The 27173-nt window shown below is 39.2% G+C and overlaps 1 long non-coding RNA gene and 6 other non-coding genes across 51 annotated transcripts in view; all 7 read right to left on the bottom strand.

Moving 5' to 3' along the window:
- Window positions 1-27173, bottom strand: part of LOC106022685 — a 216861-nt gene that overhangs the window by 34148 nt on the left and 155540 nt on the right. For 40 of the 45 annotated variants that reach the window (XR_005871882.1, XR_005871887.1, XR_005871885.1 and 37 more), the window contains 7 exons: window positions 14997-15068; window positions 14575-14618; window positions 12029-12068; window positions 7681-7719; window positions 4515-4554; window positions 2517-2556; window positions 524-563 (listed from right to left, as the gene is read on the bottom strand). This is a non-coding gene — a long non-coding RNA (uncharacterized LOC106022685). Of the gene's footprint in view, window positions 1-523; window positions 564-2516; window positions 2557-4514; window positions 4555-7680; window positions 7720-12028; window positions 12069-14574; window positions 14619-14996; window positions 15069-16867; window positions 16877-27173 lie in introns of all 45 variants that reach the window. The other 5 variants (XR_005871860.1, XR_005871859.1, XR_005871861.1 and 2 more) reach the window with 3 other exon arrangements.
- Window positions 2084-2149, bottom strand: LOC121135011. The gene has a single exon (XR_005872204.1). It is a non-coding gene; the product is annotated as a small nucleolar RNA SNORD109A (small nucleolar RNA).
- Window positions 4093-4158, bottom strand: LOC121135010. Its single transcript, XR_005872203.1, has one exon. It is a non-coding gene; the product is annotated as a small nucleolar RNA SNORD109A (small nucleolar RNA).
- LOC121135055 lies at window positions 6086-6151 on the bottom strand. Its single transcript, XR_005872246.1, has one exon. It is a non-coding gene; the product is annotated as a small nucleolar RNA SNORD109A (small nucleolar RNA).
- On the bottom strand, window positions 8393-8458 carry LOC121135004. Its single transcript, XR_005872197.1, has one exon. It is a non-coding gene; the product is annotated as a small nucleolar RNA SNORD109A (small nucleolar RNA).
- Window positions 14862-14940, bottom strand: LOC121134939. The gene has a single exon (XR_005872144.1). It is a non-coding gene; the product is annotated as a small nucleolar RNA SNORD115 (small nucleolar RNA).
- LOC121135025 lies at window positions 18436-18501 on the bottom strand. Its single transcript, XR_005872218.1, has one exon. It is a non-coding gene; the product is annotated as a small nucleolar RNA SNORD109A (small nucleolar RNA).

Raw genomic sequence — 27173 nt, 5'->3', positions numbered from 1 at the left:
CGATGGATATGGGAATTCAAAATGGGAGAGTTTTAGCCAATTTGGGGAAACACCACTGTTGGCAAGAGAACCACCCATCTGGAACTCAGATTGGCATAGTTACGAGTCGATCACCGTCCTCAGAGACCTGCTGTGGTCATCGATCGAGATAATCATTCTTCAGACTCATGTGTGTTTCCAATGAACTGGGAAAGCTGAAATAGCTAGTGGCTTTGTCTTTGAAACGAATGGATATGACTGTGCAGCTATCTTCTTTGTCAGGTTCTGAATAGAGTTACTGAACCACATACAGAATTAACACAGTAGGTCCATCATCTTACAGCATATATAAGCAGAAAATATGATCCATGTGTAATTTGCCTTTGTTATTCTTAAGAATGCGAAAAATTAAACATGGATTTTATGGGGCTGCATTTGAAATGTTGAAGTCGTCTTTAACAAAAATAGATAAAATGCTATAAAATAAAAAAACACTTCCATAGTGGAAAAAGATATCCTCTAATAAATATTAATCAATGCTTACCACTCCAGCCTGAAAGGTAAGATGCCATTGCAATTCGAATCTGCAACAAAATAAAAATAAAAAATGTACTGATTGGAATTTTGTTCAGACTACAGTTTCTAGCTTAATATGACAGAGCAAGTTTTTCTCAAAGACAGAGATTATAGGGCATTTATATCAAACATAGATTTGGTCTGAATTCCTCAATAACTGGGGAAAGATGATAATGAGAATGTGTTAAGAGAAAGGAGGCTGGAATCTCTTTGTGATATTTCTTTCAATATTATTGTACAAGTAAGACACTAATTCCTTTTGTATGTGTTTATTGCTTGGGGTGGTGCTGAAGCCTTGTATAACAATCGTATTCTAGATGCCATTCCTGATGCAGATGTTTTACAAAATATTCAGCAATTTGATATGTGAATGAGAAGATAAGGATATATTCTATGAAAGAAAGGCAAATCAATAAGAACATGAAAAGTGCACAGCTACCTTGAATTCCCATGGTTGTTTCTGTTTGAGAAATGTGTACGTTAGCAATAGAGTATAGCAGAGTTCTCCATTGAGGTTGTTTACATTAAAAATTGTTATGTGCACATATTCTTTCCAATTATGTCACTGCTCCTAAAATTTCCTTTCATGGTGTCTCAGGGAACATAAAAACAAATATTCTTTCATCTTTATTTGGATGAGTCTCAATGAAACTGAGTATAGGGTGTTTCATCAGTGTGACAACTGAGAAATGGAGTGTGTCTGCTTCCTTCTCTAAGTTCTGTGTGCAACTACCTAGGTCTGTGTAATCAGGGGAGTGTCTCCGGATGCATGGAACAGAGTGAAAATTTTTGTGCAAATCGGCTTGTATCCATTTGGAATGGAAAAGTTATGAGTATGTAAAATGATTTTTATTGAGTTCACATGTTATAAAAAATTGAAGATCATTCTTCCCAACTTTACTGACAAACACTTATCTTGTCATGTGCACCTCATATTCAAAAAAGAACAATATTCTCCATATGTTACAATTATAGTAAAATGTTGGTGCTTATTCTGTAAAGATGTGGAAGTGGATTGACGTGGTGTCTGCATGGTTAGATGTCTGCTGCCATCAAAATGTGTGCAATATATACTACAGAAGACCAAATATTCTAGCAACATGGAAAATCATATCCCATTTCTGGGAATTGGAGAGGAACATCAAACTGTGTAATCTGTAATGCTTTGTAATGGTGGCAGGAAAACCTATAATCTTTCATTTTCCCCAATTTTGGAAAGTCACAGGGCAGGGCTCTTGAGATTCTCAGTTATGATATCACTGCTTCCACAACTTTTAATTCTTTATTTCAATTTAGCATTAGTCAATGGCTTAAAATTTTGCTGGACAGTTTGAGGTCGTTAATATTACATTTAGTGTAACATAATGTGATGTATCAAATTATCAGACAAGATTGACACACAAAAATAGTTGTTATCATGAAATTTGGGAGACAAAGCTAGTGTGCACACTTGTCTCCTATGCTTCAAAATGGGAGAGTTCTACCCAATTTGGGGAAACACCACTCTTGTCAATAGGACCACCCATCTGGAACTCAAATTGGCATAGTTACGAGTCGATCACCATCCTCAGAGACTTGCTGTCATCATCGATCCAGATAAGCCCTCTTTCAATTCATGGGTGTATACAATGAAATGGGAAAGCTAGTGGATTTGACTTTGAAGTGAATGGGCATGACTGTGCAGCTGGTTTATTGCTCTGGTTCTGAATAGAGTTACTGAACCACATACAGAATTAACATTTAGGATTCATCATCATACAGCATACATAAGCAGAAAATATTATCCATGTGAAATTTGCCTTTGTTATTCTTAAGAATGCGAAAAATTCTCATGGTTTTATGGGGCTACAGTTGAAATATTGAAGTCAGATTTAACAAAAAAATAGATAAAATTCTAAAAAAATAAAAAACCATCCATAATGGAAAAACATATCCTCTAATAAATATTAATCAGTGCTTACCACTCCTGCCTGAAAGGTAAGATGCCATTGCAATTCGAATCTGCAACAAAATAAAAATAAAAATATATTGATTGGAATTTTGTTCAGACTACAGTGTCTAGCTTAATACGACAGAGCAAGTTTTTCTCAAAGACAGAGATTATAGGGCATTTATATCAAACATGGATTTGGTCTGAAGTCCTCAATAACTGGGGAAAGATGATAATGAGAATGTGTGAAGAGAAAGGAGGCTGGAATCTCTTTGTGATATTTCTTTCAATATTATTGTACAAGTAAGACACTAATTACTTTGGTATACGTCATCACTGGGTTTATTGCTTGGGGTGGTGCTGAAGCCTTTTACAAAAACTGTAATCTAGATGCCATTCCTAATGCAGATGTTTTGCAAAATATTCTTCAATTTGACATGTGAATGAGAAGGTAAGGATTTATTCTATTAAAGGAAGTCATTTCTACAAGAATATGAAAAGTGCACTGCTACCATGAATTCCCGTGATTGTTTCTGTTTGAGAAATGTGTACATCAGCAATAGAGTATAGCAAAGTTCTCCACTGAGGTTGTTTTCATTAAAAATTGTTATGTGCACATATTCATTTCAATTATGTCATTGTTCCTAATGACTTCCTTTCATGGTGTCTCAGGGAAACACAAATAAAATATTTTATCATTTTTATTTGAATGAATCTCAATGAAACTGAGTATAGGGTTAGTGTTTCTTCAGTTTGACAAATAAGAAATGGAGAGTGTCTGCTTCCTTCTCTAAGTTCTGTGTGCAACTACGTAGGCCTGTGTAATAAGGGGAGTTTCTCCAGATGCATGGATCCGAATGACGATCTTTGTGCAAGTTGTCTTGTGTCTATTTGGAATGGAAAAGGTGTGATTATGCAATATGCTCTTCATTAAATTCACATGTTATAAAAAATTGAAGATACTTTTTGCCAACTTTTCTGACAAACACTTCTTTTGTGATGCGCACCTCATATTTAAAAAATAACAATATTCTCCATATGTTATCATTATAGTAAAATGTTGGTGCTTATTTGGTCACAATTTGGAAGTGGACTGATGTGCTGTCTGCATGGTGAGATGACCGCTACCACCAAAATGTGTGCAATATAAACTACAGAATAACAAATATTGTAGCAACATGCAAAATCATATCCAATTTCTGGAAATTGGAAAGAGGAAGAACAAACTGTTTTCTTTGTAATGCACATTAATGGTAGCAGAAATTCCTATAATCTTTACTTTTTCCCCAATTTTGGAAAGTCACAGGACAGGGGTCTTGAGATTCTCAGTTATGATTTCACTGCTTCAACACTTGAATTCTTTATTTCAATTTAGCATTAATCAATGGTTTAAAAACTTGCTGGACAGTTTGATGTTGTTAGTATTACATTTAGTGTAACATAATGTGATGTATCAAATTATAAGTCAACATTGACAAACAAAAATAGTTGTTATCATTAGATTTGGGAGACAAAGCTAGTCTACACAGTTATCTCTTATGCTTCAAAATGGAAGAGTTCTAGCCAATTTGGGGAAACACCACTGTTGTCAAGAGGACCTCGCATCTGGAGCTCAGATTGGCATAGTTACGAGTCGATCACCGTCCTCAGAGACTTGCTGTCATCATTGATCCAGATAAGCCCTCTTTCAACTCATGTGTGTTTCCAATGCAATGGGAAGATGAAATAGCTAATGCCTTTGACTCTGTAATGAAGTGTCACGACTGTGTAGCTGGCATATTGCTCAAGTTCTGAATAAGGGTACTGAAATACAAATAGAATTAACACATAGGCTTCATCATCTTAAAGCATACAGGAGCAGCAAATATGCCAGCATTATTCTTAAGAAAGCAAAAATTCACATGGATTTTCTGGGACTAAGTTTGATATAATGAAGTCTTTAACAAAAATAGAAAAAAATCCTAAAAAAATAAAATACACTTCATTAAGGGAAGAAGACATCCTCTAATAAATATTAATCAATGCTTACCTCTCCAGCTTAATGGGTAAAAGGCCTTTGCAATTCTAAACTGCAACAAAATAGAAATAACAAATAAATTGATTGAAATCTTGTCCAGACTACAGTTTCTAGCTTACTTTGACTGAGCAAGCTGTCCTCAAACACAAATAACATAGGACATTTATACCAAACATACATTTGAACTGACTTCCTCCATACCTGGGGTATGATGATAATGAGAATGTGTTAAGAGGAAGGAGGCAGAAGCTCTTTGTGATATTTCTTTCAATATTATTGTACAAGTAAGGCAATAGTTCCTTTGCTGTATATCATCATTGGGTTTGTTGTATGGGATAGTTCTGAAGCCTTGCACAGCAAATGCATTCTAATTGCCATTCCCAAGTCATATATTTTACAAATATTTGGCAATTTGACAAGTAAATGAGAAGGCAAGTATATATTCTATGAATGAAAGGCATTTTCTATAAGAACATCTAAAGTGCACTGCAACCTTTAATTCCCATATTGGTTTCTGTGTGAAAACTATGTACATTAGCACTAGACTATGGCAACTTTCTCTATTGAGGTTGCTTTCTTTAAAATTGTATGTGCACATATTCATTCTACACATGTCATTGCTCCTAAAATCTTCCATTCATGGTGTCTCAGTGAAACATGAAAAAAGTATTCTTTCATATTTAATTGGATGAATCTCAATGAATCTGATTATAGTATTCTTGTTTCATCAGTGTGACAACTGAGAAATGGAGTGTGTCTGCTTCCTTCTTTATGGTCTGTGTGCATTACCTAAGACCATGTAATCATGTTAGTGTTCTGCTTGTGTATGAATATTAATGAAATGCTTTGTGAAAGTTGGTGATGTATCTGTCTGGAATTGAAAAGATGTGAGTATGCAATATGCTCTTCATTATATTCTCACATTATAAAAACAATAGATAATTTTCCCAACTATTCTGACAACACTTATATTGTGATTTGCAGCTCATATTCCAAAAAATACAATATTCTCCATATATTACCATGATAATAAAGTGTTGGTGCTTATTCTTTCACAATGAGGAAGTAGATTGACATGGATTCTGGATGATGAAAAGACCACTGCCATCAACATGTGTTCAATTTAAATTACTGAAAAGCAAAGATTCTAGCAACATGGATAATTATATCCCATTGCTGGTAATTAGGGGCAGGAAGAGAAAACTGTGGCCTCTGAAATTCTCAGTAATGGTGGCAGGGATCCTACAATCTCTTGTTTTTCCCCAATTTTGGAAAGTGAGAGAGCAGCGCCCTTTAGATGCTAAGTTATTATTTCACTGCTTCCATATCTTTTAATTCTTTATTGCAATCTGGCATTTGTCAATGTCTTAAAACGTTATAGGACAGTTTTTTGATATTAGTATTACTGTTCATGTAACATGAAGTGATGTCTCAAGTTATAGAACAAGTTTGACATGAAAAAAATTTTTCCCCTAAAATTTGGGAGAAAAAGCCGGTCTTCACAGTTATCTCTTATGCTTCAAAATGGAAGAGTTCTAGCCACTTTCGGGAAACATCACTTTTGTCAAGCGTACCTCCCATCTTGAGCTCAGATAGGCATAGTTACAAGTCAATCACCTTCCTCGGAGACATGTTTTCAACATCGATCCAGATAAGCTCTCTTTTAACTCATGTGTGTTTCTAATTCATTGGTAAAGCTCGAATAGCTAGTGGCTTTGACTTTTAAATGAATGGTAATGACTGTGCACCTGTCTTATTGCTCAGGTTCTGAATAGAGTTACTGAACTACATACAGAATTAGTACATGGGGTCCCAGATCTTAAATCGTACATGAACTGATAAAAGATCCACATATAATTTGCCAGCCTTATCCCTAGAAAAGCGACAATTCACATAGATATTATGGGGCTTAATTTGCAATCTTGAAGTTGCCTTTACACAAAAAATAGAGAACATGAAAAGTAAAAAAAATACTTCAATAATGGAAATGGATATCCTCATATAAATTTTCAGAGGCAAACAAGGTTTTGTAATTGATGATAATAATTTCATTAGGAGATTGCTGTTACAATTATCTGCCTCCTATTCTCATCAACCTTATGTTCAAACTCATCTCTGTCACATAACCATTGAGTTTATCCTGTGTCTCACAATCTGTTATGGAATTGTCAGTTTGTCAAAGAACTGTGATAACTATGAAGAATTTTGCAATGTGTATCCTGCTGCCATCAGCTTCAAGGATGTGTATCTGATAAATAATGTCAACAGTAATATCAGAAGCATTTACAGTGCATGCCATGTGGTTTTTACATTTCTTTCTGGATGGGGACTCTCTATGTTAAACTACCACGTGGTAAATCTCATCTGATTTCCTGAAGTTCAGATGCAGGGATCCTCATATAGAAAAGGTTTTTATGTAATAACAATTCTGGATAATTTGTCTACTCATGAGCCTCCCGAGGGTCTCTTTATGATCCAACTTTGTGAAGAAATACCCTAAAATATTATCTCAGGCCTTAAATAATCAAATACAACTTTTGAGTGCTTTCCCATGAAAAATATATTTATAGTCACCCCTGTAACAGGCAAAGAAAACAAATAGTGAAAGAACATTGTCAGATATAATAACCAGATGAATAAGAAATTTTGAATATTAAACTGTGTTCTCAGTACTCTGTGGGTTTTCATATCAAATGTCCCCCCTCATATTTCCTACAAATAGGGAAAAGGAAAGTTTGGGTGGAAATAGGAGACTAAGGAATCCATTTTAAAGAAGAATGAGATAGTAAATACAGTAAATCATGGGAGGCTTTAATATATAAGATGGTACGTTCACCCTAGAACAAAAAGCTTGAGATTGAGGTGGATAAAGGACATAATTCAAAATGCCATTCACACAGCAGGGGTCTTTTTAATGAAGAAGCAGACAGGGATCAATAAAATTATGTAGCCATTTCGGTGACTTGACAAGGGATTTCCAAGCTAAGTGACCTAGAATGATTATGGACTGAAATGGGATAAATGTGATCAACATTGCACCATCAAAACATCAGGGTCAAGATAGGAAAATCATAGAAAATCTATTCCTTGGACCCCTGAAGTCATAGATTCTGAGGATCTGAAATCACCAGTCATAGTATGGAAGTATCTGCACAACAGAATAGGCTTCAATACTTACCTCTCCCACCTGAAAGGCAAGAGGTGTTTGCGATCTAACCTGCAACAAAATGGTAATAAAAAATATATTGAATGGAATTTTGTTCAGACAACATTGTCTAGCTTAATTTGATAGAGCAACTTGTTTTTAAACACAGAGATTATAGGGCATTTATTTTAAGGAGACATTTTGTCTGTCTTCTTCCATATCTGTGGTAAGCCAATGACTTAAAACTTGTTGCACAGGTTGTTGCTCTTTGTATTACAGTTAATGTAACATAAAGTAATGTATCAAATTGTAAGCCACGCTTGATACACAAAAATTGTTTTCCCCATAAAATTTGGGAGACAAAGACAGTCTGCACAGTTATCTCTTATGCTTCAAAATGGAAGAGTGCTAGCCGCTCTCAGGAAACATCACTGTTGTCAAAAGGACAGGTCCTGTAACATGCTCAATTATGATTTCACTGCTTCCCCATCTTTTAATTCTTTGTATCAATCTGGCATTAGTCGGTGGCTGACAACATGTTTGTCAGTTTGATGCTTCTTAATATCACAGTTAGTACAACTTAAAGTGATGTATCCAATTATATGACATGTTTGACACACAAAAATCCTTGTTCCCTTAATTTGGGAGACAAAACCAGTCTGCACAGTTATCTCTTATGCTTCAAAATGGAAGGGTGCTAGCCACTTTTGGGAAACATCACTGTTGTCAAGAGGACCTCCCATCTGGAGCTCAGATTGGCATAGTCACGAGTCGATCACCGTCCTCAGACACTTGTTATCATCATCGAACCAGACAAGGCCTCTCTTAAGTCATGAGTGTTTCCAACACATTGGTAAAGCTGGAACAGCTAGTTGCTTTGACTTTGAAATGAATGTTCATGACTGTGCAGCTGGCTTTTTGATCAGGTTCTGAATAGCGCTACTGAACCACATACAGTATTAACACATGGGCTCCCCCACCTTAAAGCATACATGACCTGGAAAAAACATCAATATATAATTTGCCAGCATTATTCCTAAGAAAGAGAAAATTCACATAGATTTTTATGGGGCAGAATTTGAAATAGTGAAGTTGGCTTTACACAAATATAGATATAATTCTTAAAAAATAAGAAAAACACATCAAGAATGGAAAAGGTCATCCTCTAATAAATTTTAAGAGGCAACCAAGCTTTTGGAATTCAGAGAATATATACATCACGAGATGGTTGCGACATACATCTTCCTCCTCCTAATGATATCCCATATGTTTTCTTACTCTTCTCTGTCACTTAAGCACTGGGTTTGTCCTGTGTGTCCCATTATGGACTTTTCATTTTTTTCAAGCAACTGCCAGAAATATGTAGTATCCTGCAATATGTATCCTAATGCCATCCTCTTTATGGATGTGTATGTGATATGTAATGTCAACAGTAATATCAACAATATTTTCAGTGCAGGCCTTGTGGCTCATGTTTCTATGTGGATATGTTACACTGCCACATTTTAAATGTCCTCAGAATTTCCAAAATTTCAATTGTGGGGATCCCCAAATTAAAAGGATTTTATGTAACATTTCTTCCTAATTTGTGTGATTATGAGCCTCCTGAGGTTCTCCTTATCCTCCAATTTTGTAAAGGAGTTCAATAAGGGTATTTGTTATACTGGGAACTTCAGAAACCTTGAATCACCCCTGGAAAAATGAGCCACCTGAAGCCTGCTGAGAGAGCCTGCCTACTCCTGCCCCCACAGAGGGCAAAGGGCAGAGGACTGAGTAAGCTTAATTAGCCCACACAGGATGAAATGAAAAGGAGTCTGATGAGAGAGGCTGCCTACTCCTTCAGCCACTCAGGACAAAGGGCTGAAGGCAGAGTGCAGCGGGCAGAGCTAACACTCATGGGGACAGGTAATGCCTGAGACCCTCCTGCAACCACTGTGAGACCCAACAGTGAAGCAGACTTGCTTGCACCCACAAGAAGAGAACCTTGGAACTGTATTCACAAGGAAAGGAAGATACCCCATCTCTGTCCACCGAAAAAGGGATTGATGGAAAACAATACAAGAACAAATTTGGTGACAGAAAAAATCATAAGACACCACCAGAGTCTAGGAAACCTCACAACACAGATGAAGCAGTAGATAATGACATTAAAACTACTTCATGGATATAACAGAGACTCTAAGAGAAGAAATGAGAAAATCTTTTAAAGAAATGGTAGAACTCAAGAAGCAAGTCTCCAAAACAACAAAGGATTCGGTTAAAAAATGGGGTAGTAAATTAAATAGAGAATTCTCAATAGAGGAGTCTAAAATGGCTAAGAGGCACTTTAGAAAGTATGCAATATCCCTAACCTTCAGGGAAATGCAATTCAAAACAATTCTTTGATACCATATTTCACCTATCAGAATTGCTAAAATCAAAAACACAGATGACAGTTCATGCTGGAGAGAATGTAGAGAATGTGTAATACTCTTCCACTGCTGGTGAGAGTGCCAACTCCTACAGGCACTTTGGAAAGCAGTATGGAGATTCCTCAGGCAAATGGGAATCAGCCACCACAAGACCCAGCAATTCCACTCTTAGGCATATACCCAAAAGATGTACATTCATAAAACAAGGATATCATTTCCATTATGTTCATAGCAGCATTGTTTGCAATAGCCAGAACCTGGAAATATCCTAGATGCTCCTCAATTGAAGAGTGGATAGACAACATGTGGTACATTTACACGGTAGAGTACTATTCTATGGGAAAAAACAATAGAATATTGAAATTTGCATGCAAATTTATGACACTAGAGGAAAACTTTCTGAGTGAGTTAACCTAGTCATGAAAACAAAAACATGATATATACTCACTCATATATAGATTTTAGACATTAATCAGGGGAGTGCCAGCCTACAATCCCACTGCCAGAGATTCTGGGAAACAGAACCTTCAACTAATGATTGATAAAAGCAGAAGGAGACAGCCACAGCTAAATACTGAACTGAATCAAATAACCCAGAAACAGAGAGAGAGGACTTATGAGCATAGTGGTCAAAACTGGACTTGTTTAACCCACAGAAACAGCTGACCTGAACAAGGGGGAAGCTCTTGAACCCAAGAATGATGGCTGGGAATCCAGCATGGGACTGATCCAGACACCATGAATGTGGGTGCCAGTAAGGAGGCCTAGACAATCTATGGGGCTTTGGGTAGTAGATCAGCACTCATCCCTAGCATACAAATGGACTTTGGGTGCCCATTCCACAATAAGAGATGCTGTCTCAGTGTAGAATCTTGGGGGGATGGCCCAGGACCTGCCCTGGATGAAATGACAGAATATGGATACCCCCATGGAGAACCTCACCCTCCCTGGGGAGTGAAGTGTGAATTGGACGTGGTGGGATGAGGTTTGGTTGGAAGACGTGGGAGGATGGAAGCGACAGTGAGAGGGACCTGGGATTGACATGTGAAGCAACCTTGTTTCCAATTTAAAATTAAAAACAAAATAAGAAATAAAAAAGAATAGAAGAAAGGAGAATCCAAAAATTATAAGAAACAATTCAAACAGTCCAAGGTTTGAAAGCTGAAATAGAGATATTAAAAGAATACATTCTGAAGGAATTCTGGAACTCAGGTGGAGAGAGAGAGCTGTGACTGATACGGGAAATAAGCTTGTTTCTACATTAAATTAAATTTTAAAAGTACAGTAAAATGCTATCTCATGCCTTAAATCGTTAAATACCACTTTTGGGTGCTTTCCCATAAAAATTATTCTTACAGTCACCCCTCTAACATGCAAAGAAAAGAAATAGTAAAAACTCTGAGAGAACGTTGTCAGAGTTCACAGCCAGATAAATTAGAAAATTCGAATATTAAATTGAGTTCCCTATTCTATGGGGTGTGTTCATACCATTTGATACCCCTTGTATTTCACAGAATCAGGGAGTAGGAACAGATGGGTATAAATGGGAGTCCGAGAAATATAATTTAAAAAAGACTGAGATAGGAAATCATGGGAGACCTTACGATTTCAGATAGTGTATTCACCTAAGAACAGAAAGCTTGAGATTGAGGTGTTTAAAAGAGATAATCCAAAATGATATTCATACAAATGAGGTCTTTTCAATGAAGAAGAACTAAATGGTACATAATATTTGGTGACATTTTCAGTGACTTGCCAAGGGAATTCCAGTCTATGTTACCTTGATTGCCAAAGGACTGACATGGGATAAATGTGATCAGTATTGCACGAATCAATAACAAAAGTGCCAAGATAGAGAAATCATAGAAAAACTATTCCTTGGACCCCCTTAGGCCATAGACCTCAAGGTTCTGATATCCCCAGTCATAGTAAAGGGGCACATGCACAACAAAATAGGATGTGATGCTTACCTCTCCCGCCTGAAGGGTACGAGACCTTTGCAGTTCTAACCTGCAACAAAATAGAAATAAAAAGTATCACAGATGGAATTGTGTCCATACTACTGAGTCTACCGTGATTTGCTAGAGCAAGTTGTCCTCAAAAGCAGACAGGTTATAGAACCTATACCAAAGTTATGTTTGTTCAGATTTCTTCTACTCCTGGGTGTAAGATTCTAATGAGAATGTGTAATTAGAAAGTATGCCAGATGCATTTTACCATATATATGATAATATTAGTATAGTTCAGGAATGGCACTAGTTCCTTTGGTATGTTTCATCATGGGGTTTCTTGCTTGGGGTGGTGCTGAAGCCTTGAGCAACAAGAGCTTTATAGATGTCCTTCCTAACACAGATATTTTACAGAGTATTTGGCAATGGCAATCATTAAGGAGATGGTAAGCTTCTTTTCCCTGAAAGGAAGGCATGTTTTGTAATAACATGAGTAGTCCACTGAAAATTGAGTTCCCTTCATGGTTTCTGTGTCAGAAATGGGTACATTAGCACTAGACTAGGACAAGCTTCTTCAATCAGTTTACATTTCATTAAACATTGTTTTGTTCAGGTATCCATTCAACATGTTTCAGGACTTCTAAAGACTTACTTTCATGGTAACAGGGAAATATAAAGAAATATTCTTTAATCTTCATTTGGATGGATCTCATTGATTCTGAGTATAGGACTTGCCATACATCAATATTACACTTGAGAAATTGAGTGTGTCTGTTACCTTCTCTAAGGTCTGTGTGCAACTATCTAGCTCTCTTTGGTCTCATGGGAATGTTCTCTGGAGGCATGGATCTGAATGAGGTGCTTTGTGCAAGTCAGAGATGTATGTGTTTGCAACATATAATCTGTGTGAGTGCTTTGAATTCTTCATTAAATACACACAGTATGAAATAACTGACTGAAACTTTGCAAGTTGAATGTCAAACACTTACTACTGATGTGTCGTGGACCTCATTATCTAAAAAGTACAGTATCCTCCTTATGTTACAGTGATAGTAAGATGTTGGGGCTTATTCGGTCAGAATGTGTAAGTGGATTGATGTGGTGTCTGGATGGAGAGATGGCCATTCCCATTCAGATAATTTCAGTTAAAAGTACTGAAAAGCAATGATTCTAACAGCATGGCAAATTATCTCCCATTTCTGGCAATTTGGTGACAGGAATAGGAGACTGCAGCCTCAGAAATTCTCAGTAATTGTGGCAAGGAATCCCACAATCTCTTCATCTCCTTTTCCAAAAATAGGAATTTCACCAGGCACATCAAACCCAACATGAGTTTAACCCTTCAGTAGATTCAATTTTATGCTCCCTACATTGACTCTTAACCATAGACACAGATCATAGGGAAGACATGATACAGGACCTCAGCTTATGATTCCTGCACTGTTCCTTACAAGGTCTAAGACATGTTGTCTGCTGTTCATAGCACATCACTATCCCATTACGCTCAAAAATCACATCTACTTCACAAGAGCAGAGTACATAGCCTCAAGGTTCTTAATTTCCCTTGCACTGACTGTATAGGATATCTTTCCAAGTTTTCTGGAGAAATTCTTTATCACATGAACCAGGGAAGTAATGAAAATTTTAAGTTCTGATATCTGTCTACTTTCCCAAGACAAGTTTAACCCTATAGTTCAGTTACGCTTAAGCTCACAGCCTACCCTCCTAGCATTAGAGACTAACCATTTTGAAGTAACTATGCATGGCTCTTGAAACCATTTTAACTTCTGATCCATGCACTGTTCATTACAATGTCCCAGATTGGTCATCTGCCATTAATTGCACAGAACTATCACATTACACTCTGAAAATCACTTCCAAATTTCCAGAACAGGATGTGTACCCTCAAGGTTTTTATTTACCATGCTCTGACTGCTTATGATACCTGTTCTAGTTCTCTGGGTACATTCTTTATCACATGAGCCAGTGCAGCATTTTGCAGCTTGGAATCTCATTCATGTGGATGAAATCATATGCCGCTGATGTATGGTGAGAGGGTCTCTATCTGTAGATGAGCCTGTGAATCTGAGGCAAGGTGGGGGAGCCTGTCATGATGCACTCTCTCGAATTTACATGTGTTGTCTGATGCCTGGGTGGCAGAACAAGTTCACTAATTACAAGAAAATAACAGGCACACTGGATATTGCCTTGTCTATCTGCCTCCCATCCTTCTATCCCAAGGCAGGGAAGTCAAGATCAAATTTGCCTATCGCTGAGCTGTGCAAGACACAGAGCCTGAGCATCCTGACCTGAAACTTGTGCCCCACATCCTCTGTGCAATCACTGCTCAGTTTCTCATATGCAAGTCCTTTGGAATTCTCCAAGAAAGGGCAGTGTGGATTACCATGCTGGACTCATGGCCTTAGGGCAAGCAGATTCCCAAAAGGAAGGTAGTACACACATGCTTTGCTGCGAATATCATTGAATGCCTATAAGGTCATTCATTTCAGTAGGTGAGGCCCCAGCCCTGGATAGACCAAGTCCCTTGGTCTAATCTTTCCATTTACCTGAAAGTCATATGACTGGGGCTCCAAATTGTCATCCTGGATCACTGAAAGACAGAAAAGAAGAGGGGCGCATGAGCAGTGTTCTGGTCCTCTGCAGTCTTGACATGTGCAGAGTTCCACAGGAAGTGTTCTCAGGCAATGCTCAGTGCTTTCCTGTAGAAGTATATCTGGAACTCACAGGATTCCCCCAAATGGGAAACACTGCTGGGGGAATGAGGGCCTGTGAACTGGCCTATGAGAATGGCTCAAGGAGACTAGGCACCCATTTCTCCCCTGATCTGTACCCTGGGCCTCAGAGTAGTCCTATTGAGCATGATTTTTATGTCATCACCTCTCTTCGTGACATTGGTTTGTCATCATAGACCCGGGTCCTCAGAAGGCATAGCTATACCAGATATTTGGACACAAACTGTTCGACTTACCAGACTGGCAAAGACCTTCTAGCATGTAGGCCTCGTTGAGCTTCAGACTAATGGTCAGCCGCCATTAAGCTCCTGCAAGGGAGCAAGCAGAATCAGTATTAGTCAAGGCAAATTTTGGGGCGCCAAAGGGGCATGTCAGAATCATCAGAATTTATCATGCCCAGCTTCTGAATGCCCAGTGCTCTTGAGCACAATAATTGGGGGTACTTGCTAATCTGTTGGAGCCTAGCACCAACAGGGTCTCTGAGTTGTTTGTCAGCTGATAGCCACAGGTTCATCCTGTTTTTTAGTCCTGGATTACTGCCCCTGTATTGCCCCACTGACATCAACATCTAACAGGAGGAAAACACGCTCTCTTCTGCATGGGATTTTTCTACTGTTTTGTAAGACTATATATAAGACTGCACCCTCCTACAAGAGAGAGACCTCTTAGCACTTACAAAATAAAGACACTTCTTAGTACAAACAGCTGGACATCTAGTCTTACTTATCCTGATACCTCTGAGTTGCTTGTGGCACAGATGCTACACTAATCAATGCAATAGGGGAGATAATGAAAATGTAAATGGTGATTATCAGTCTGTTGGCCTTAGATCAATTTAACCCTTCAGTTGATTCACCCTCAACGTCACTGCGTGCATTCAAAACATCAGCTGACCGACCATTGGGAAGGCATTATATAGGTCCCGTGAACACATTTCAACTTCTGATCATGCACTGTTTCTGACAAGGTCCAAGACCTGTCATCTGCTGTTCTTTGCACAGCACTATCCCATTACCCTCTGAAATCACATCTTACTCAGCAGAATAGGATGCGTACCCTCAAGGTTCTTAATTGTCCATGCTATACCTGCTTAGTATCCCTACTCACATTCTCTTGGCACTTTCCATATCACATGAGCTAGGGAAGCCTTTTTCAGCTTGCGGCATCATTCATGTGGATGCAATTCTATGCTACTAATGTGTGGTGTGTAGGGCTCCACATGATGATGAGCCTGTGCATCTAGACAAAGAGGGGAATGCCTGGCCTAATGCACCCTCTCAAATTGCCTCGTGTTGCCTGATGCCTTAGTCAAGGCATCTTTTGGGGTGCAAAGCGTGGCATAAAAGATTTCTTTCTAACATTAATTCTTGCTACCTTGTCTGATCATGAGCCTCCTGAGGTTTACGTTAGGTGTCAATTTTGTGAAGTAGTGCACTAAAATGTTATTTCATGCCTTAAATGGTTAAATAGAAGTTTAAAGTGCTTTCCTCCCAAAAATACACTTAGAGTCACCCCTCCAATAGTTAAAGAAAATACATTGTGATAATATTTAGGGAAGTTTGTCAGAATTCAAAGCCAGATAAAGCAGAAAATTTTGACTATTAAATATTTTTCTCTGTTCTCTTGGTGTATTCATATGGAATGTCCCCCCTTGTATTTCTCAGAATTCAGGAGCAGGTACAGATGGGTAGGATTGGGAGCATGGTAACCAGATTTAAGAAAGATAAGTTAGAAAATTATGAGAGGAGTTAAGATTTAAGATGGCATGTTCACTCTAGAACCAAAAGCTTGTGATTGAGATGGCTAAAATAGATATTACAAGATGCCACTCAAGCCACTAGGGTCTTTTCAACAAAGAAGCACAGAAATACCTGTAATATTTTATGACCTTGTCAGTTACTTCACAAGGGAAAACAACTCTAGGTTTCCTAGAATGTCAGTGGACTGAAATAGAATAAATGTGATCAAATTAGAACGAATAAAGACATAATTGCCAAGACAGGAATATCATATTCCTTTAATGGCTGAAGTAATAGACTGCAAGGTTCTGAAATCCCCAATCATAGTAAAGAGATACCTGAACAACAGAATAGGTTTCAATGCTTACCTATCCTGCCTGAAGGTTAAAAGTCCATTGCAATTGTAACATGTAACAAAAAAGAAATAAAAAATATCACTGATGGAATTTTGTTCAGACTACAATTGAGAGAGTAAGTGATCCACAAACAGAGAAAGGATATGATATCTGTACCAAAGATATATTTTTTCTGACTTCTTCCACACCTCGGTGGATGATCATAATGAGAATGTGTTAAGAAAAAGGAGATGAGACATTCATTATGATATTTATGACAATATTTAGATGGTTACTGCAAGGCACTAGTTCCTTTGGTCTGTATCTTCATGGGGTTTTTTGCTTGAATCAGTGTTGAAGACTTGCATAGCAACAGTTTTCTAGAGGTCCTTAACTAATGCAGATATTTTCCAGAATATTTTCCATCTGCATGCATAAATGAGATGTTAAGGTACTTTTCTCTGAAAGGATGTCATTTTCTACAGGAACATGAGAAGTGCACTGCCAACTAGAATTTCCTTGATGGATTCGGGGTTATAACTGTCTATATTAGCACCAGACTAGGAGAAGCTTCTCTATTCATTTTCTGTTTCTTTAAAAATTGCTTTGTGCAGGTATCCATTCCACACATGTGTACTCCTAAAGAGTTACATTCATGGTTTATCATCTAAATACAATTTTTTTCATCTTAATTTGTATGGTTCTCAATGAGTCTGAGTATAGGGTTTGCAGTTCATGAGTGTTACACTTGACAAACTGAGTGTGTATGCTTCTGTCTCTAACGTCTTTGTGCAACTACCTAACATTCTATGTTCAAATGTGAGTGTTCTCTGGAGATATAGATGTCAATGAAATGGTTTGTGCAAGTTAGAGCTGTATCTGTTTGCAAACTATAATGCGTGTGAGTGCTATGTCCTCTTCATTAATACACATGGTATAAAAATACTGAAGCTCATTCTTCCCTTGTTGGGTGTCAAACACTTACAAGTGTTGTGACATGGACCTTGCCATCAAATAAGTACAAAAATCTCCATATGTTACCATGATAGTTAGTTAGATGTTGGTGCTTATTTGGTCAGAATGTGGAAGTGGATGAATGTGTTGTCTGGATGGTGAGATGACCACTACCATCTAGATATGTTCAGTTAAATTACAGAAAACCAATGATTCTAACAACTTGGGAAATTATCTCCCATTGCTGGAACCTGGGTACAGGAAGAGGAAAATGTGTCCTCGAAGTTCTCAGTAATGGTGGCAGAGAATACTGCAATCTCTTCTGCTCTTTTCCATTATAGGAATGCCACAGGTCAGTGCCAATGAAATACACCATGATGGTTTCATTGCTTCCAACTTTATAAATTCTTTCTTTCAATCCAACATAAGAAGAACGTGTTAAAAACAAGGTTGACTGTATGTTGTTGTATATTATTACACAAAGTGAAGTATGAGAAGATAGGGCATATTTTTCACTCCAAAAATTGTTGGTACTTAAAAATTTGGAATACAAAAGCCAGTCTGCAATGCTATCTTCCATCCTTCAAATGGTAAAAGTGCTTGCCATCTTCTGAAAACATCAATGTTGTCAAGAGGACCTCTTATCTGGACCTCAGATTGCCATTTGTATAAGTCCATCACAGAATTCAGAGACTTGTTCTCATCATCAATCATTACAAGCCCTCACTTAAGACATGAGTGATTTCAATCCTACAGGAAAGCTGGAAAAACTACTATTTTTTACTTAGAAATGGTTGGTCAGGACTGTGCAGCTGGTTTGTTGTTCAGGTTCCAAACAGAGTTACTGAACCACACAGAAAAACATATTGGCTCCTGCTTCATAAAGCATATATGAGGTGAAACAAGGTCAATGTCCAGTTTCCTCGAGTTATTTATATGAAAGAGAAAATTTGCAGAGATTTTGATCGGCTCATTTTATAAAGCGAAGTCTATTTTACAAAAAAAAACATGGATTAAATATTAAAAACAACATCACAGATGGCAAAAGTGATCCTCTAATTAATTTTTAGAGGCATTCCATCTTTTGGATTTCATGAGATTATATTCATCATGAGATGCTTGCTACATTTCTCTTCCTCCTCTACCAGATTGCCCCTTTGTTTTCATCCTCATCTCCCTCATATTACCATTGCATTTCTCCTGTGTCTCACAATTAATTATTGATTTTCTATTTTGTCAAACAACTCGGAAAATTTTGGAAAATCATGAAATGTGCATCCCAATGCCATCGTCTTCATGGATGTGTATCTGATATGTTATGCCAACAGTAATATCAGCAGCATCTTCATTGCAGGGTTTGTGGTTTGTGAATTTCTGTCTGGATAAGATCTCTGTATGTTATACAACCATTTTTAATTGTTCTTTGAATTTCCTAAAGTTCAGTTTTATTAATCTTCCAATAGAACAGGTTTTTATTAAACAAAAATTCTTGCTTATTTGTGCAATCATGAGCCTCGTGAGGTTCTCCTTTTGCTTGCAATTTTGTGAAGAAGTGTAGTAAAATGTTATCTCATGCCATAAATAGTAAAATACAACTTTTGAGTGCTTTCCCATAAAAAATATACTTAGAGTCACCCTTCTATCAGGCAAAGAAAACAAATAGTGAAAATTCTGAGAAAACATATTTAGGGTTCACTGCCTGTGTAATCAGAAAAGTTGACTATTAAACTGTGTTCTCTGTCCTACAGGGGGATATAAAGTAAATGGTCCCCCTTGTATTTCTCAGAATTATGAAGCAGGTATAAAGGAGACTCTGAGGTTCCCAGTTTAAAGAAAAATGAGATAGGAAATCATGAGAGGCATTTAAATTGAATATGGAACATTCAACTTAGAAGAGAAAGCTTGTGAGTGAGGTGATTAAAGAGATAATACAAAATGCCTTTGACACAACTGGGGTCTTTTCAATGAAGAAGCACACAAGGATCAATAATATTTGGTAACAATGTATGAGACTTGACAAGGGAATTCTAATCTATGTGACATAGAATTCTTGGAGAATATAATGTGATAAATGTGATCAATTTAACGCAAATGAAAACATAATTCCCAAGACAGGAAAAATGTAGAAACCGTATTCTTTGAATGCATAGGTACTGAAGTCCTCAGTGATACAAAAGAGGTACCTAGAAAATGGAAATTGATTCAATACTTACTATCTCACCTAAGGTAAACAAGCCTGTTCGATTCTAACCTGCAACAAAATAGACATAAAATATGGCACACATGGAACTCTGTCCAAGCTACTCTGTCAATCTTCAATTGATAGAGCAAGTGGTCCTCAAACACAGAAAAGATATAGGATCTAGAACAAAGATGTTTGTTCTGACTACTTCCACAACATTGTGTAAAGGCATAATGAGAATGTGTTAATAGAAAGGAGGCCAGACAATCATTGTGACATTTATGACAATATTAAGAGTATCAGAAAGGCACTAATTCCTTTGATATGTATCAATGGGGGTTTATTGCTTGGTGTGGCGCTGAAATCTTGCCCAGCAACAGCATTGTACATGCCCTTCTTATTGGAGATATTTTCCAAAATATTTGGCAATTGCACCGAGAAACAAAATGGTGAGCTTATTTTCTCTGAAAGAAATGCATTTTCACACAGGAAAGAGATCAGCCCCTCCAAGACCCCAACCCAGCGAGCCCAGCTTCAGGTGAGATTGGGTCTCTGGCTGGGACCGCCCGCCCATCACCCATCCCCCTCCATCTTCAGGGCCGCTCCCGGCTTCCAGAAGAGCTGCCCACACAGAAAAGAGATCAGCCCCTCCAAGACCCCAACCCAGCGAGCCCAGCTTCAGGTGAGATAGGGTCTCCGGCTGGGACCGCCCGCCCATCACCCATCCCCCTCCATCTTCGGGGCTGCTCCCGGCTTCCAGAAGAGCTGCCCACACAGGAAAGAGATCAGCCCCTCCAAGACCCCAACCCAGCGAGCCCAGCTTCAGGTGAGATAGGGTCTCCGGCTGGGACCGCCCGCCCATCACCCATCCCCCTCCATCTTCGGGGCCGCCCCCGGCTGCCAGAAGAGCCGCCCACACAGGAAAGAGATCAGCCAGTCCAAGACCCTAACCCCAGGGAGCCCAGCTTCAGGTGAGATTGGGTCTCCAGCGGGGACCGCCTGCCCATCACCCATCCCCCCACGATCTTCTGGGCTGCTCCCGGCATCCAGAAGAACCGCCCACACAGGAAAGAGATCAGCCCCTCCAAGACCCCAACCCCAGGGAGCCCAGCTTCAGGTGAGATTGGGTCTCCAGCGGGGACCGCCCGCCCATCACCCATCCCCCCGCGATCTTCTGGGCTACTCCCAGCATCCAGAAGACCTAACCACACAGGCAAGAGATCAGCCCCTCCAAGACCCCAACCCAGCGAGCCCAGCTTCAGGTGAGATTGGGTCTCCGGCTGGGACCTCCCACCCATCACCCATCCCCCTCCATCTTCGGGGCCGCTCCCGGCTTCCAGAAGAGCTGCCCACACAGGAAAGAGATCAGCCCCTCCAAGACCCCAACCCAGCGAGCCCAGCTTCAGGTGAGATACGGTCTCCGGCTGGGACCACCCGCCCATCACCCATCCCCCTCCATCTTCGGGGCCGCCCCCGGCTGCCAGAAGAGCCGCCCACACAGGAAAGAGATCAGCCAGTCCAAGACCCCAACCCCAGGGAGCCCAGCTTCAGGTGAGATTGGGTCTCCAGCGGGGACCGCCTGCCCATCACCCATCCCCCCACGATCTTCTGGGCTGCTCCCGGCATCCAGAAGAACCGCCCACACAGGAAAGAGATCAGCCCCTCCAAGACCCCAACCCCAGGGAGCCCAGCTTCAGGTGAGATTGGGTCTCCAGCGGGGACCGCCTGCCCATCACCCATCCCCTCACGATCTTCTGGGCTGCTCCCGGCATCCAGAAGAACCGCCCACACAGGAAAGAGATCAGCCCCTCCAAGACCCCAACCCCAGGGAGCCCAGCTTCAGGTGAGATTGGGTCTCCAGCGGGGACCGCCCACCCATCACCCATCCCCCCGCGATCTTCTGGGCTACTCCCGGCATCCAGAAGACCTACCCACAGAGGAAAGAGATCAGCCCCTCCAAGACCCCAACCCAGCGAGCCCAGCTTCAGGTGAGATTGGGTCTCCGGCTGGGACCTCCCACCCATCACCCATCCCCCTCCATCTTCGGGGCCGCTCCCGGGTTCCAGAAGAGCCGCCCACACAGGAAAGAGATCAGCCCCTCCAAGACCCCAACGCCAGGGAGCCCAGCTTCAGCCCGCAGTAAGGAAGGAGACCAGTGGAGACAGAAAGACTCCACAAGCAACCACTGGAAGAAGAGATGGGAAGAAGACAGAATAAGAGAACACTCAGCAATAGAAACACCAACATGACCCCACCAGAATCCAGGGATCCAACACCAGCAAGTCCCGAAAAGCACTACATAGATGAAGAAGAGGAGACAGACCTTAAAAATTATTTCATGAAGATGATGGAGAGCCTCAAAGAAGAAACGAGGAAATCCCTTAAAGAAATAGAAGAAAAAACAAACAAAAAATCCATGAAATGGGGGAAAAATTTCAAGAAATAAACAAATCTCTCAAAGAATCTAAAGAGCACCAAGAAAAAACAACCAAGAAAATTAAGGAAACAGCTCAAACAGTTGAAGGATTGAAAGCTGAAATAGAAACGATAAAGAAAACACAGAATGAAGGGATGCTGGAAATAGAAAAGCTCGGTAAACGGTCTGGAACTACAGATGCAAGTATCACCAATAGAATACAAGAGATAGAAGAGAGAATCTCAGGTGTTGAAGACTCATTAGAGGATATAGAGTCGTCAACCAAAGAAAATCTCAAAACCAACAAATCCTTAACACAAAATATCCAGGAAATATGGGACACCATGAAGAAGCCAAACCTGAGAATAATAGGTATAGAAGAAGGTGAAGAACTTCAACTTAAAGGTACAGAAAACATATTCAACAAAATCATAGAAGAAAACTTCCCTAACCTAAAGAAAGATATGCCTATGAAAGCACAAGAATCTTACAGAACACCAAATAGGCTTGACCAGAAAAAGAAGTCACCTCGCCATATAATAATCAAAACATCAAACCTACAGAGCAAAGAGAAAATATTAAGAGCAGCTAAAGAAAAAGGCCAAGTAACATACAAAGGCAGACCTATCCAAATTACACCTGACTTCTCAATGGAAACGATGAAAGCCAGAAGATCCTGGTCAGATGTCCTACAAACGCTAAGGGAACAAGGATGCCAGCCCAGACTACTATATCCAGCAAAGCTCTCAATTACCATAGATGGAGAAAACAAAATATTCCATGACAAAGCCAGATTTAAACAATACGTATCCATGAATCCAGCTCTACAGAAAATGCTAGAAGGAAAACCAAGAGCCAAGGAAGATAACTACATTCACAAAGACACAGGCAATATGTAATCATACTTTACAAAACACTAAAAGAAAAAGGGAGGAGAAACAAAACAAAATAACTTCACTAACAATAAATCAAGCACAAACAAGGATCACCAATCAATGGTCATTAATATCCCTCAATGTCAACGGCCTCAACTTGCCTATAAAAAGACACAGACTAGCAGAATGGATACGAAGACAGAACCCTTCCTTCTGCTGCATACAAGAAACACATCTCAACAACAAAGACAGACGTTATCTCAGAGTAAAGGGCTGGGAAAAGATATTCCAATCAAATGGCCCCAAGAAACAAGCGGGCGTAGCAATCCTAATATCTAACAAATTAGACTTCAAACTAAAATCAATCAAAAGAGATGAAGAAGGGCACTTCATATTCATCAAAGGAAAAATACATCAAGACGAAGTCTCGATTTTAAACATCTACGCCCCAAATACAAAGGCACCTACATTCATGAAAGAAACATTACTAAAGCTCAAAATGCACATAAAATCTCACACACTAATAGTAGGAGACTTCAACACTCTGCTCTCACCGCTAGACAGGACCTCCAGACAGAAACTTAACAAAGAAACAAAAGAATTAATAGAAGTTATGACCCAACTGGGTTTAACAGACATCTATAGAACATTCCATCCAAATACAAAGGGATATACCTTCTTCTCGGCACCACATGGAACCTTCTCTAAAATTGACCACATAATAGGAAACATAGCAAATCTCCACAGATACAAAAAAATTGGAATAACTCCCTGCATCTTATCAGACCACCATGCATTAACATTAGAATTCAACAATAACACAAATCGCAGAAACCCTACAAACTCATGGAGATTGAACAATGCACAATTGCACCATCCCTGGGTAAAGGAACAAATAAAAAAAGAAATTAAAGACTTCCTCGATTTCGATGAGAATGAAGACACAACATACACAAACTTATGGGACACTTTGAAAGCAGTGCTGAGAGGAAAGTTTATAGCACTAAGTGCCCACATGAAAAAAACTGGAGAACAGTCATACTAGAGAATTAATAACACAGCTGAATGTTCTAGAACAAAAAGAAGTAAACTCCCCCAGGAGGAGCAGACGCCAGGAAATAATCAAATTGAGTGCTGAAATCAATCAAGTAGAAACCAGGAAAACACTGAGAAGAATCAATGAAACAAAGAGTTGGTTCTTTGAGAAAATCAACAAAATAGACACACCTCTGTCCAAACTAACCAAAAGACAGAGAGAGAACATGCTAATTAACAAAATCAGGGATGAAAAAGGGGACATAACAACGGACTCTGAGGAAATCAAGAGAATCATCAGGGCATACTTTGAAAATCTGTACTCCACAAAATTTGAAAATTTAAAGGAAATGGACAATTTCCTGGATAGATATCACTTGCCAAAACTAAATCAAGAACAGATAAATAATCTAAACAGTCCTCTCACCCCTAATGAAATAGAAGCAGTCATCAAAAGTCTCCCAAACAAAAAAAGCCCAGGCCCAGATGGCTTCAGTGCAGAATTCTACCAGAAATTCAAAGAAGAGCTCATTCCAATACTCGTCAAAGTATTCCACACAATAGAAGCAGGAGGCTCACTGCCAAACTCTTTCTACGAGGCTACAATTACCTTGATACCCAAGCCACACAAAGACACAACTAAGAAAGAGAACTATAGACCAATTTCCCTCATGAACATTGATGCAAAAATACTCAATAAAATACTTGCAAACCGGATTCAAGAACACATCAGAAAAATCATCCACCATGATCAAGTAGGCTTCATTCCAGGAATGCAGGGATGGTTCAACATTAGAAAATCTATCAATGTAATCCACCATATTAACAATCTGCAAAAGAAAAACCACATGATCATCTCACTAGATGCTGAAAAAGCCTTTGACAAAATCCAGCACCCCTTCATGATAAAGGTCCTAGAGAGATCAGGGATAACAGGAATGTACCTGAATATAATAAAAGCAATATACAGTAAACCAACAGCTAACATCAAACTAAATGGAGAGAAACTCAAAGCAATTCCTCTAAAATCAGGAACAAGACAAGGCTGTCCACTCTCTCCATATCTCTTCAATATTGTACTTGAAGTTCTAGCTACAGCAATAAGACAACAAAAGGAGATAAAGGGGATACAAATAGGTAAAGAAGTCAAACTTTCATTATTTGCAGATGATATGATAGTTTACATAAGTGATCCAAAAAACTCCGCAAGGTCACTCCTAGAGCTGATAAACACCTTCAGCAGTGTGGCAGGATACAAGGTAAACTCAAAAAAATCAGTGGCCCTAGTATATACAGATGATGAAGTGACTGAGAAAGAAATCAGAGAAACATCACCTTTTACAATAGCCAAAAACAGCATCAAATATCTGGGGATAATGTTAACCAAGGAAGTGAAAGACCTGTATATCAAGAACGTTGTGTCTTTGAAGAAAGAAATCAAAGAAGATACCAGAAAATGGAAAGATCTCCCATGCTCTTGGATTGGTAGGATCAACATAATAAAAATGGCAATCTTGCCAAAAGCAGTCTATAGATTCAATGTAATCCCTATCAAAATTCCATCACAATTCTTCAAGGACCTGGAAAGAACATTAATCAACTTTATATGAAAAAAAAGGCCCAGGATAGCCAAAACATCCCTATACAATAAAGGAACTTCAGGAGGCATCACCATACCTGACTTCAAGCTCTATTATAGAGCTATAGTCTTGAAAACAGCTTGGTATTGGCACAAAAATAGGCAGGTAGACCAATGGAACCGAATCGAAAGCCCTAATTTTAACCCACACACCTATGAACACTTGATTTTTGACAAAGAAGCTAAAACTGTACAGTGGAAAAAAGAAAGCATCTTCAACAAATGGTGCTGGCATAACTGGGTACTGGTATGCAGAAGACTGCAGATAGATCCATGTTTATCGCCTTGTACAAAACTTAAGTCCAAATGGATCAAAGATCTCAACATACATCCAGCCACACTGAAACTTTTAGAAGAGAAAGTGGGAGATACTCTTCAACGAGTTGGTACAGGAGACCACTTCCTAAACATAACACCAGTGGCACAGGCACTGAGATCGACAATTAACAAATGGGACCTTCTGAAACTAAAAAGCTTCTGTAAGGCAAAGGACACAGTCAAAAAGACAAAAAGGCAGGCCACAGAATGGGAAAAGATATTCACTAACCCTACATCTGACAGAGGGCTAATCTCCAAAATTTACAAAGAACTCAAGAAACAAGTCTCCAAAACACCAAAGGATCCACTTGAAAGGTGGGGTACAGAGCTAAATAGAGAATTCTCAGTAGAGGAGGCTAAAATGGCCAAGAGACACTTAAGAAAGTGCTCAACATCCTTAGCCATCAGGGAAATGCAAATCAAAACAACTCTGAGATACCATCTTACTCCTGTCAGAATGGCTAGAATCAAAAACACCGAAGACAATTTATGCTGGAGAGGATGTGGAGAGAGAGGAACACTCCTCCACTGCTGGTGGGAATGCCGACTCATACAGCCTCTTTGGAAATCAGTATGGAGATTCCTCAGGAAAATGGGAATTAATCTACCACTAGACCCAGCAATTCCACTCTTAGGCATTTATCCAAATGAGGCAGGTTCATACAACAAGGGCATCTGCTCCACTATGTTCATAGCAGCATTGTTTGTAATAGCCAGAACCTGGAAGCAACCTAGATGCCCCTCAACTGAAGAGTGGATAGAGAAAATGTGGTACATTTACACAATGGAGTATTACTCAGCAGAAAAAAACAATGGAATCTTGAAATTCGCAGGGAAATGGATAGCACTGGAAGAAACCATCCTGAGTGAGGTAACCCAGTCGCAAAAAGACAAACATGGTATGTACTCACTCATATATG

This window comes from Mesocricetus auratus, unplaced genomic scaffold (genome assembly GCF_017639785.1).
Source record: "Mesocricetus auratus isolate SY011 unplaced genomic scaffold, BCM_Maur_2.0 Super-Scaffold_100030, whole genome shotgun sequence".
Classification (NCBI taxonomy): domain Eukaryota; kingdom Metazoa; phylum Chordata; class Mammalia; order Rodentia; family Cricetidae; genus Mesocricetus; species Mesocricetus auratus.
Note: the sequence above shows the minus strand (reverse complement) of the source record. Positions and strands in the feature narration are given on the sequence as shown.